General features: G+C 40.7%; 1 protein-coding gene across 1 annotated transcript in view; it reads left to right on the forward strand.

Moving 5' to 3' along the window:
* Ahrr (aryl-hydrocarbon receptor repressor) overlaps positions 1-14,104 on the forward strand; it is a 95,033-nt gene that overhangs the window by 52,009 nt on the left and 28,920 nt on the right. The gene's annotated exons all lie outside the window — the stretch shown is intronic.

Raw genomic sequence — 14,104 nt, forward strand, 5'->3', positions numbered from 1 at the left:
TCCTTTGCCTTTGGCACCCTATGATGTATCTTTTTCTTATTTACCCTAGTTGTGCCCTCTATCATCTTCAATTCTGAAAGTTTTTGCCTTAATCCCTCGTCCTTTGTTTATTTTTAGGAGTTGCGTTGTTCAAGGATCATCACTATCCCAGGAGAACACCTAAAATTCCATTTTTTTTGTACAGTCACCCTTCCCTATTCAGGTTTGCTGTGTGTATATCACCACGTTTCATACCTAATCTTTTCATTTTTATTCATACCTAACATATCATTTCTTGTTATTGTTTTCTTTTGCTAAAGTCCCCCTTATCTCTTTATAGTCACTCCTACATCACCTCCTTAGCTTGATCCATATATGTCACATGGGTTTCTTTGCTTTTGATCCTGGGATACCAGACAAGGGACCTAGGCCTGGGGACATTGGCTAGTCCTGGTCTGCTGGAGAGGTTGAAGCAAGTATGGTCAGGGCAGCCAGCACCCTAGTGAGTTTATTACCTATAAAAAGGGGCTTGCAAAGGAGTCCTCCTCTGCAGGGTCCCTCTGTGGCCTGTGTGCGCAGTATGTACCACGGAGGTAGCCTTCCCATCTGAATCTTGTCCTGGCGGGCAGGTCCCACCAGTCAGGGATGGTCTTAAACCGATGCCCTCCTCTGGTGTGTCTGAAGACAGTTACGGTGTACTCATATAAAATAAATAAATAAATCTTCAAAGGAGGTAGGCATGAATGAAGATAACAAATGGAAGTCTGGGAGACTTTCTGGGCAGGTGACTTTGTATGTTGAGACCAGGGCTCCCATGGTCCTTGTACTGAGGTAGCAAAAGTCCTCTGCTTAAGTGACTTGTAAAAAGAAAGATTTACTGAAATAATGCTCAGATTAAGGGAATCTCACAAGCTCCCTGAGCAGAGCCCAGGGCTGCCTGCCAGTTTTTGGTTGCCCTTTGTCCACTCTGCCTCACAGTGTTATACAGAAACAGCTGTGGGATAACCATATATGTCAGGAGCCACAGCCATGTGCCAGGCAGAAGTTCTCTGAGCTGCACCACTGTGTTCCGTAACTTTTAGAAAAGCTACCACAGACCCCTCAGACTTCTGAAAAACGGCTCATAGACTCTCAGTACCTCCAGTTCTCCAAGTGTAGTAGTTTTGAGAAAACAATTTGGGAATTGGTCTTCTGAAGAAAGACTTCAAAAACCCACCTTCCAGTTAGGATGTTTTCCTGGGACCCCATAGGCTGAATTGACGTTTGACTCATGTTCCCTGTGAGTGACCATGTACTTAGAAGACTGAGGATCAGGCCAGAAGGATAGGAATCCCCTTTCTTCTACCTACTTCGCTTCTTGGTACATGGCTAGAAAGAGAAAGTATAAATTTTCAGAGACTCCCAACCAACATCAACAAACTCCGGGATACAGAAAAAGAAAACATGGTGAGAAATGGACCAGGAAAGTGGAGGCAGACCTGCTAGGGTCTGGGAGAGCCATGCTTGAAGCTGAGGGCCAGGATTAGAGTCTGTCCTCCAATGGCTGGGCCCATGAAGGTGATGGCTTGTGCCGCTTACAACTTTTGGGAACTACTGGATGGAGACAATCTATCCTTTTATGTCTCTGGCTTTTAAAATGGTGGAGAATGAAGTGCACAGATTAGGAATCTAGGGCAGGTCTTTGATTGTGACTGGGTTCTGCATTTTGGGGGTCCTGGATCCCCTGATGCCTATCCTTGTTTCTTGGGATCATTAACAGACAAGTTGCAGAATATGTTAACTTCATCTCCTAGTCCAGAGCTTCCTGCCTTTCTGACAGAGAAGCCCACGGTTTACTACTGAGTTGTAATTGCTGGGTCTATTGTTCTCAAATGTCTTTGAAGTACTTTTCCTTTCAGCAATTCAGCACATATATTACACTATGTATATGACGGTAGTGTTTTCACCAAGGAGGAACAACCTACGGCCCCCAGGCTAGCTTGTGTGTGGAAATGGATGGGAAGGCCACCCCAGGGAAACAGATAATCTCAGGGATGCATCTCCCTTTAGCTGGGGTCCTGTCTTATCCTGTCCCACATGCAAGTGAGGCAGAACATTCTGTTACCCAGCAGCATCCCTGTTGATTAGGGTACAGAGCTTTTGACCCTAACCCAGAGGGCAATTCAGATACCTAGGGCTAGGCTTCACCTCTCTGCCGCTCTTGGAAGCCTGGGATTCTATCTCATTCACCTTCTCGGTCCAGCCACATCTAACCACACGCAGTCTGAGATGGCCACACTGCTCACCGCTCCCTCAGTTTCTAACCTGCTCTGGGTTAGCTGTAGACCTTCCCACCAGCAGGAAGGACAGAACGCAAAGGATTGCTGATACTGAAATGACTGTGGTGCTCTCAGGGCCGTCCACACCTGCTGTCTACGCAGCCACAGTTAGCATGGCCTCTCAGGAACTGCTTTCAAGTGCTCTAGCTGCTTCATGGAAGAAATTCAAGGCTGAGTTTACTATTTGTGGGATCTATAAACAGCCATTTATTCCACTCCCCCGGCTAGAACAGTGCTCGCACGCACGCAAGTTCCATGCCACAGCCCCTGTGAGTGATCTGGCTCCAGGAAGCTCAGCCAGCTGCCCCAATGCCTGCCCAGTGCTGCTCGCCTGCTCGCGTGACTAGGGCCTGTTGCTGTGCTGTAACCATGGCAGCAACTCCCAGGGGGAACGACTTGCTCCAACTTCCCCTAATGCCAAGGGGGAGAAATGAGAGAAGCTGTTGAGAATTGTTCCCTTTTCCCTCCTTTTTTTTTTTCTTTTGGTTTTTTTTTTTGTTTTTCTTTTTCCCTCTGCTGTGACCTTGACAAAAATAATCTTTGAAGTACTTGCTGGCTATTTTCCTGCCATGGGACTGGAAGAAATCAAGATAGCCAGGGTTCGCCAAAGGAAGTACAACTTCTTACAGCGCTGGTCTCCCTGTGTACAGAGGAGTGCCGGGTGGAGCTGAGGGGACATCAGGCCACTGGCCCGTGCCTGTACCTAGTGGCAGGTGCTTCGTGTTGTGACTTTTAGTAATTAAACATAGATGACTTTTTTTTTTCCTTAAAAAAATGCAGTCTTTAACCTTAGGGCTAAATCCTTTTTTCCACTTGGAAAAGTGATCTCATTTTCCATGTACCGTAGGTTTTTTGTTTTGTTTTGCTTAAAAAAAAACTTGAAGGAATAAAAAGAGAAAAAAAAAGAAAAAAATCCATGATGCATATTTGAAAGATGGTTCCACATGTGTAAAAGAATTTGGCATGACAATTCTGGACCAGGAAGACCATCTGATATTGAATCCATATGATCCCACAAACAGCATTTTATAGTCTTAAAAAAAAATTCTGCCTTGTGAGTTAAAATTAAGATTGTTTTTGCTTGTGACTAATCTCATAAAATCTTTTTTAGGAAGACATTTTATATACTCAAGTCTTGAAATTTTCTTTGGTCTTTGAACTATTATTAGTAAGGCAGCATGAGTACGTGGCAAGCACTGGGAAAAGTTGTTGCAGGATCTGGAAGGCACAACTGAGCTACGTCTTTGTCCTGTGGGTTCAATACTAAGGACATCAGCTCTGGCTTAGCCTGCTACACATCTGCCACTCACCTGAGAGAGAGGGGGATATCCAACACCATGATAGCTGCCTAGAATATCCATTATATCAGAGGTGAGGGCATTCCCCTCCATACTTCACCTACTCACTGCTCTGTTGGTTTTGTTCTCACACAATAGCCCAAGTTCTCACACAGCAATGCTGCCTTAGTCACTAACTACCTCTCGGTGCACCTCAGCATTGCTCCCATGTCTGTCTGGATAGGGGACTGCAATGGCCTGTGGATTGGGTAATGAATAATAGCCAACAATACAAGTTGTAGTGATTTAGGTCTCCCAATTCTAGACAGAACGGAGTTTCCCTAACTCATGGATTGGATGGAAATGAGGAATAGCAGGAACTGAGCACTAGCCTAGGGTGAGCTTACCAAGTCACCCTAACCATGCTGGCATCGGCTTTCTGCCCTTCCATAGCCTTAGCTCTGGTCTCACCCACCCTAGCTGTGCTCAGATGTTGCTGGACAGTAGGGGGAGTGCTACAGAGGCTGTCAAACTTGGACTTACTCCCCACCAAGGTCAAATGTAAGTAGAACAAAAACTCTGATACCTCCCAGGCAAGGCACTTGAGGTCAGCACACTTTGGATGTGGGGGAAAGTACTAGACGGCCCTTTGTGAAGGCAGCAGACTGACAGTCAAGCCTCACTGCAAGCTTCTAGACCTTTCATCCCACTGGACTGAAGGAAGAGCTAAGTGTCAAACAGACCCTCACCGCCCTCTGCACCTTCCTTCTCCAATTGGCCTGCACTGCTCACCCCTACATTCTCAGAAACCCTCCTTACCAAGTCAGGAGGAGCAGCCACCCAAGTGTCTATCAATAAATGAATAGAAAAACAGAGGAACAGGATCACATCAATCTAAGATCCTCTGCACGGTGAAGGAAACAGTCAATAAAGTGACCACAGAATGAAAGACAGCATCAGGGGTTGGGGATTTAGCTCAGCGGTAGAGCGCTTGCCTAGCGAGCGCAAGGCCCTGGGTTCGGTCCCCAGCTCCGGAAAAAAGAAAAAAAAAAAAAAAAGAAAGACAGCATCTGAAAAAACATAACATACATGAGGGGTTAATGTTTAAAACAAATGAGACTTGACTATCAAACAGCATAACAATAACAACAACAAGAACCATGGTTAAAATACGCAAAGGAAGTGGGGTAGTAGTGGTGCTCACCTTTAATCCCAGAATTCTGGAGGCAGGGGCAGGCAGATCTTGTCAGCATGGTCTACATAGCCAGGACTACACAGAGAAACCCTGTCTCAAAAAGCCAGCCAACCAACCAAACAAACAGATAAGCAAAAATCCTAGATAGACATTTCTTAGAAGAAGATATGAGAATGTTAATAAATATAAGAGTGCTTAGTCACTAATCATCAGGGAGGTACTGATGAAACCCACTTAGTGAGATGTCACTTCACCTAAGTGATGAAGACGTGCATTCAGCCATTGCACAAAAGTGTATGGATGTTCCTCCAAAACCTAAAAATGGAGCTACCATATGGCTCAATGATCCTCCTAAAGGGTGTGCATCTGAAGGAAATGAAACCACTGTGTTGAAGAAATATTTATACTCCTGTGTTTGCTGCAGCACTAGTCACAATAGCCACAAAATGGAAACAACCCAGTGTCCATCGGCAGATGGTCAGATGGTAAAGTGTGGCACGTATATGCGATAGAATATTAATTCAGCTGTAAAAAGAAGGCAGTCTTGTCATTTGCAGTAACTTGAGTGAAACTGAAAGACCACTCAGTAAAATAAGCCTGATAGAAAAAGAAAATCATTGCATGGCCTCGCCTTCTGGTGGAATCTGAAAAAGTGAAATTCACGGAAGGGGAGACTGGAATGACGGTTGCTAGGGAGCAAGAAAGGAAAATGACATTTGCTGCAAGGTAAGCGGACTGTGAGATTGTTATGCAATGTAAATAGTCCAGTCACAGATGGATAAATGCTCTGTGGATTCACTTATGTGTCCCAGGAAGGGCCAGAGTGTAGACAGAGGCTAGATGGGGTGCCAAGGCTGGAGGCAGAGAGAGCTGGCATTCAGTAGTGACAGAGCTTTAGGGGACAGAATACTTGAGATAAATGATGGTGCTCACCCACATTGGGAATTGTGCTGAATGCCTTTGTGCTGTGCTGTGCTGTGCTGTGCTCTTAGAAATGGTTAAAATAGTGGGTTTTGACATTTGGTCATGACATTAAAAGATTTTTTGAAACTTAAAAGTATAGCTCTGGAAATATAGCTTAGTAATGGACTACTCACCTAGTACATAGAGACTCTGAGTAATTTACCAGCAAAACACACACACACACACACACACACACACACACACACACACACACACACACACGAGTGCACACATAAAGTTATAAAAATAAAAAACCTGTCATTTAAAAAAGTACCTAGTTTCTGAGGCCAACGAGATGGCTCAGTGGGTAAAAGCACTTGCCACCAAGCCTGATGACCCAGGTTCAATCCCCAGTGCCCAGGACCACAGGGTGGAAGGAGAGAATTGACTCTTGACATTTGTCCTCAGACTTTCACATAAGCACCATGAGGTACATACAAAATAAGGACACCCAAATGGAAATATCCAGAATTTTACTATGTTTTGCTATCCCACATTGGAATCATGAAATCAAATGTGGAAGTTCCAAAAAATTTACAATAAAAGTGTCTGAATAAAAGGCTTGCTCAGTGACCAAAAACGAATTCAAAACCAGACATGAAAGGAATTTGAGCTGTGTTTTGATAGCACCCTCTTCCGAATCTCACAACTCCACAGCAGCCTTGGTTCTGAATACGCATTTACACCTTTTGGTGTCTATGCTACCATTTAAGACTATTATATGTTATGGTGTGCAGTGCTCGCATTATACATACAGGATTTTCTGTTCTTACAGAAATGCGATGTTTATTTACAGTAGACAAAATCTTTTAATATTTTCTGACTGTCAGTCATTTCTCAGCATGTAAGTAGCAAATCAATATTGTGGATTGCATTGTATCACAATGCTTGACTTTTAAAATTGCTGCTCAAGTTGCTCGTTTAAGTTTCACAAAAAGTCATTAAATGGGTTTTTAACATAGTAAGTTATTTTTAATTTTTATTAATGGTTTATTTTTTATTCACTTTACATTTTGTTTAGATTTTCCAATTCTCCTCGAGTATAGGTTTTTGAAGTAAGACATAATGATTCTTTGACTTTCCTCAGTGTCCATGGTTATGTCTCCTTTTCCATTTCTGATTTTGTTAATTTGGGTACTGTTGCTCTGTCATTTGGTTAGACTTGTTTTGTCTGTCTTGTTGATTTTCTCTAAGAACCAGCTCTTGGTTTTATTGATTCTTTGTATTGTTCTCTTTGTTTCTAATTGCTTGATTTCACCCATAAATTTGATTATTTCCTGCCATCTACTCCTCTTGTTTGTGTTTGCTTCTTTTTGTTTTAGAGCTTTCAGATGTGCTGTTGAGTTGCTAGTATGATATCGCTCCAATTTCTTTATGAAAGCACTCAGTACTATGAAGTTTTCTCTTCACACTGTTTTCATTGTGTCCCATAAGTTTGGATATGTTGTGCCTTAATTGTCATTGAATTCTAGAACGTCTTTGACTTCTTTCTTTATTTCTTCTTTGACCCAGTGGTCATTGAGCAGACAGTTTTTCAATTTCCATGTTCGTAGGCTTTCTGTTATTTCTGTTGTTAAAGTCCAGCTTTAATCCATGGTGATATGATACCATGCAGGATGTTATTTCAATCTTCTTGTTTCTGTTGAAGCTTGCTTTGTGACAGTGTATATGGTTAGTTTGAGAGAAGTTTCCATGAGGTGCTGAGAGGAAAGTATTTTCTTTTGTGTTTGGGTGAAATGTTCTGTAGATATCTGTTAGATCCATTTGATACACAACATCTGTTAGTTTATTTCTCCATTTATTTTGTTTTGATGAGCTGTCCATTGGTGAGAATGGAGTGTTGAAGTCTCCTACTATTAATGTATAGGGTTTGAAGCATGATTTAAGCTTTAGTAAAGTTTCTTTTATGAAATGTTGGTGTTCTTGCATTTGGGGCATAAATGTTCAGAATTGAGACATCAACTTGGTGGATTTTTTCCTTTTATGAGTATAAAATGTCCTCCATTTCTTTTAATTACTTTTGGTTATAAGTCTATTTTATTAGATATTAAAATGGCTATTCCAGCTTGTTTCTTGGGTCTACTTGCTTGGAAAACCTTTCCCCAGACATTTATTCTGAGGTAGTGTTTATCTTTACTGCTGAGGTGTGTTTCTTGTATGCAGCAGAATGATGGATCCTGTTTATGTATCTACTCTGTTAGCCTTGTCTTTTTATTGGTGAATTGAATTCATTGATGTTGAGAGATATTAATGGCCAATGACTGTTAGTTCCTGTCATTTTGATGTTGGTGATGTTTGTGTGTGTGTGTGTGTGTGTGTGTGTGTGTGTGTGTGTGTGTGTGTGAGAGAGAGAGAGAGAGAGAGAGAGAGAGAGAGGTGGGGTTCTCCTCTTTTGGTTTTGCCAGTATGAAATTAGTAATTATTTGTGTTTTCTTTTGTGTAGTTAATCTTCTTGTATTGGAGAATTATTATTCTATTATTATTCTATTATTCTATTATCCCCCTATTATTCTTTGTAGGAGTGGACTAGTGGAAAGATATTGTTTAAATTTTGTTTTGTCATGGAATATCTTGGTGATTGAAAGTTGGATTGGAATCCATCTATGGTGATTGAAAGTTTTGGTGAGCATAGTAGTCTAGGATGACATCTGTGGTCTCTTAGGATCTACAAGACATCTGCCTGGGTCCTTCTGGCTTTTAAAATGTCTGTTGAGAAGTCAGGTATAATTTTGATAGGTCTGCCTTTATACATTAGTTGGCCTTTTTTTCCCTTGCAACTTTTAATATTCTTCCTTTGTTCTGCACATTTAGTGTTTTGATTATTATGTAGCAGGTAGATTTTCTTTTCTGGTCCAATCTATTTGATGTTCTTTAAGCTTCTTGTATGTTTATAACCCATCTCTTTCTTTAGGTTGGGGAAATTTTCTTCTATGATTTTGTTGAAGATATTTTCTGGGCCTTTAAGCTGGGAATATTTTTCTTCTATTCCTATTATTTTTAGGTTTGGACTTTTCATAGTGTGCCAAATTTCCTGAATGTTTCATGTCAGGAAATTTTTTAATTTAATATTTTCTTTGGTTGATATATCAATATCTTTTATGACCAAGGGAATTCTTATAAATGACATTTAATTGGGCTGGCTTACAGTTTCATTGCATTAACAGTTACAGCTCAGTCCATTATCATCATGGCATTGTGCAGGCAGACTTGGTGCTGGAGGAGCTGAGAGTTCTATATCTTAATCGGCTTGGAAGGCAGCCAGAAGGAGACTCTCTTATGCAGGCAGCCAGGCAGAGACTCCCTTCCTGTACTGGGTGGAGCTTGATCATAGAGACCTCAAAACCCACCCCCATAGTGACACACTTTCTTTAACAAAACCACACCTCCTCCAATAATGCCAAACACCCTAGTAATGACACTTTCCATGAGCCAAGCACATTCAAACCACCACAGTATCTATCCAAGGCTCTAAGGAAGGTTCAGCTTCCAAAAGATACCCATTTCCCAGGTGAACTTTCAAACATGCCACTGTACTGATTACTTATACAGTGCTAGAAAGTTCATGCTACAGAAAATAGGCATGCAGTGAGAACTATAATACCATAAAACCAGAACCAAAACAGAGAATTTCATCATTCATTATCAAAAAATACCACACAGGCTCTCTCAGATTGGTTCTGGGGCTTAAACAGAGTTAATTTGTTTAATCGCTATTAACAGAAGTGGAAATTGAACTAAGTAGTGATAACTCCTGGCATGTATAAGGATCTGGGTTCCATTCCTATCAACCACAATTAGACAAACAAATTGTGGTAGTTAGTTTTTTTTAAATCACTTTTGTTAAATTATATGTTTCAAAATATCACCTGTTTTATTTACAATTTTAAATTTCTAATGTCACACTTAATAATTTAATCTACCTATAATCTCTTTAAAAACTAAGATTTGTAAATCCCTGATGTTGAAAACTTGAATTTTCCTGGAAGATTCTTGTTGGGGATTTTCACTCTACATAAAAATTGTAAAAAAAAAAAAATGCAATTTTGATATTGTGGGTGATCTCTGTTATTTGACATAAACCATTTTCTTTTTTTTCAATTGATAAGATATAATTGCCCACCTAAACACACAAAGCCCAGTACCATCCATCCCTTAAGAACATTAATAGCAACCTGTAAATACACAGAGCGGAATCTTAAACGTCACCTGCCATATTGTCCTGCCACAGCTTCTCTCCCTCTCCCTCCTGTCGATTCCTCCTTTCCGTTCCAGTCTCCTCCTCTTCCTTCAAACTTCTCTCCCACCCACCCATCCTTCCTTCTCCTCCAATGACAGGCCTTCTTCTATCTTGTACTTGCCCCTCACCTGTATTTTACAAATTCAGTGGGGAGAAGGTTCTGGTGAAGTCACCTGAGTCCTGAGTACTGACCATGCAGCTGTCCTTGGGGCAGTGGAATTAGCATCAAAATACAGATAACTCCAGGGCAAACCACAACATTTCCCCCTTTTTGTCCAGTTAAAAGGCCTTTTCACTTATATATAAATTGAGTACAATTATTGCCATTATACAATTTATAAAACATAGGGTACACTCAACACCCAGTCCACCAATTTTGTCCATTACCTAAAGCACCTTGTCATCTATCCTAAAAAACTATAATTCTATGCCTGACTTATATCTTGGTTTGACATCGTATGCCATCTGAAAAACCACCCTTTCAAATTTATTATCCTTCTCAATGCTAAACAGCTTGGGTTGTTTACCAAACTACTAGTCTTCAAACACATCAGAAATCTTTGAATGACCAAATATCTATACACATAGAAAGTCTAACATGACTTCTAGAACTGAGAGGTTGTAGAGACAAATCTCCACTAGCACAGTCCTCTATTAGCAACCTGTGAGCACAAGTCTTCAGCCTTCTGGCCCAAAATCAACTGATAGACTCTTGAAATGCAGATTTTTGAAGGGCTGATCACCCTGTCTTGGCAGAGCTTATCAGTCAACTATTCTGCATAATTTGTCCTTTTCTGGACAGCATAGTCTGCAGATGAAACAGGCAGTTTTGTCCAGTGGCTGCCTAGCCACAAAGTATTGTCTCGCCTGGAGGTAGGGATGTTTAAATTCTTCATTAAATCTGCCAAAGGGGAACTGTTAGGAGCAGATATGTCTCAACAAAAGATAAATAACTTTAAATTTCAAATTTTGTGGATTTCTGACATTTGTGAAAACCATCTATCTATATAAGATAATCTGGACTGTTGTCTTTATATCTTAATATTAACTTGAAAGTACTCTCACAAAGTCAGCCATGAATGTGCTATTTGGCCCTTAACTCCCATGTGTAAGCAACTCAGAAGTTTGTAATGTCATCAATAAAAGGACTGGCTCTGGGCTAGAGAGATGGCTCAGCGGTTAAGAGCACTGGCTGCTCTTTCAGAGGTCCTGAGTTCAAATCCCAGCAACCACATGGTAGCTTATAACTTTATGTCATGAGATCAGATGCCCTTTTCTGGTGTGTCTGAAGACAGCTACAGTGTACTTGTATATAATAAATAAAAAAGTCTTCAAAAAATGTAAAAAAAAAGATCAAAACAATCATCCACCATGATCAAGTAGGCTTCATCCCAGATATGCAGAGGTGGTTTAATATACGGAAAACCATCAACGTGATCCATTATATAAACAAACTGAAAGAACAAAACCACATGATCATTTCATTAGATGCTGAGAAAGCATTTGACAAAATTCAACACCCCTTCATGATAAAAGTTCTGGAAAGAATAGGAATTCAATGCCTATTCCTAAACATAGTAAAAGCCATATACATCAAACCAGTCACTAACATGAAACTAAATGGAGAGAAACTTGAAGCAATCCCACTAAAATCAGAGACTAGACAAGGCTGCCCACTCTCTCCCTACTTAGTCAATATAGTTCTTGAGGTTCTAGCCAGAGCAATCAGACAACAAAAGGAGATCAAGGGGATACAGATTGGAAAAGAAGAAGTCAAAATATCACTATTTGTAGATGATATGATAGTATATTTAAGTGATCACAAAAGTTCCACCAGAGAACTACTAAAGCTGATAAACAACTTCAGCAAAGTGGCTGGGTATAAAATTAACTCAAATAAATCAGTAGCCTTCCTCTACACAAAAGAGAAACAAGCCGAGAAAGAAAATAGGGAAACTACACCCTTCACAATAGTCCCAAATAATATAAAATAGCTCGGCGTGACTTAACCAAGCAAGTAAAAGATCTGTACAATAAGAACTTCAAGGCTCTGAAGAAAGAAATGGAAGATCTCAGAAGATGGAAAGATCTCCCATGCTCATGAATTGGCAGGATTAATATAGTAAAAATGGCCATTTTACCAAAAGCGATCTACAGATTCAATGCAATCCTCATCAAAATACCAATCCAATTCTTGAAAGACTTAGATAGAACAATTTGCAAATTCATCTAGAATAACAAAAAACCCAGGATAGCTAAAATTACCCTCAACAATAAAAGGACTTCTGGGGGAATCACTATCCCTGAACTCAAGCAGTATTACAGAGCAATAGTGATAAAAACTGCATGGTATTGGTACAGAGACAGACAGATAGAAGAGTGGAATAGAATTGAAGACCCAGAAATGAACCCACACACCTATGGTCACTTGATTTTTGAAAAAGGAGCCAAAACCATCCAATGGAAAAAAGATAGCATTTTCAGCAAATGGTGCTGGTTCAAGTGGAGGTCAACATGTAGAAGAATGCAGATTGATCCATGCTTATCACCCTGTACAAAGCTTAAGTCCAAGTGGATGAAGGACCTCCACATCAAACCAGATACACTCAAACTAATAGAAGAAAAAGTGGGGAAGCACCTCGAACTGGAGAAAATTTCCTGAACATAACACCAATGGCTTATGCTCTAAGATCAAGAATCGACAAATGGGATCTCATATAACTACAAAGCTTCTGTAAGGCAAAGGACACTGTGGTTAGGACAAAACGGCAACCAACAGATTGGGAAAAGATCTTTACCAATCCTACAAGATAGAGGGCTTATATCCAAAATACACAAAGAACTCAAGAAGTTAGACCACAGGGAGACAAATAACCCTATTAAAAAATGGGGTTCAGAGCGAACAAAGAATTCACAGCTGAAGAATACGGAATGGCTGAGAAACACCTAAAGAAATGTTCAACATCTTTAGTCATAAGGGAAATGCAAATCAAAACAACCCTGAGATTTCACCTCACACCAGTGAGAATGGCTAAGATCAAAAACTCAGGTGACAGCAGATGCTGGTGAGGAAGTGGAGAAAGAGAAACACTCCTCCATTGTTGGTGGGATTGCAGACTGGTACAACCATTCTGGAAATCAGTCTGGAGGTTCCTCAGAAAATTGGACATTGAACTGCCTGAGGATCCAGCTATACCTCTCTTGGGCATATACCCAAAAGATGCCCCAACATATAACAAAGACACGGGGCTGGGGATTTAGCTCAGTGGTAGAGCCCTTACCTAGGAATCGCGAGGCCCTGGGTTCGGTCCCCAGCTCCGAAAAAAAAAAAAAGAACCAAAAAAAAAAAAAAAAAAAAAAACAAAGACACATGCTCCACCATGTTCATAGCAGCCTTATTTATAATAGCCAGAATCTGGAAAGAACCCAGATGCCCTTCAACAGAGGAATGGATACAGAAAATGTGGTACATCTACACAATGGAATATTACTCAGCTATCAAAAACAATGACTTTATGAAATTCATAGGCAAATGGATGGAACTGGAAAATATCATCCTGAGTGAGGTAACCCAATCACAGAAAGACATACATGGTATGCACTCATTGATAAGTGGCTATTAGCCCAAATGCTTGAATTACCCTAGATGCATAGAACACATGAAACTCAAGACGGATGATCAAAATGTGAATGCTTCACTCCTTCTTTAAAAGGAAAACAAGAATACCCTTGGCAGGGAAGAGAGAGGCAAAGATTAAAACAGAGACTGAAGGAACACCCATTCAGAGCCTGCCCCACATGTGACCCATACATATACAGCCACCCAATTAGATAAGATGGATGAAGCAAAGAAGTGCAGGCTGACAGGAACCGGATGTAGATCTCTCCTGAGAGACACAGCCAGAATACAGCAAATACAGAGGCGAATGCCAGCATCAATCCACTGAACTGAGAATGGGACACCCGTTGAAGGAATCAGAGAAAGGACTGGAAGAGCTTGAAGGAGCTCAGGACCCCATATGAACAACAATGCCAAGCAACCAGAGCTTCCAGGGACTAAGCCACTACCCAAAGACTATACATGGACTGACCCTGGGCTCCAACCTCATAGGTAGCAATGAATAGCCTAGTAAGG

Source organism: Rattus norvegicus, chromosome 1 (assembly GCF_036323735.1).
Source record: "Rattus norvegicus strain BN/NHsdMcwi chromosome 1, GRCr8, whole genome shotgun sequence".
Lineage (NCBI taxonomy): Eukaryota > Metazoa > Chordata > Mammalia > Rodentia > Muridae > Rattus > Rattus norvegicus.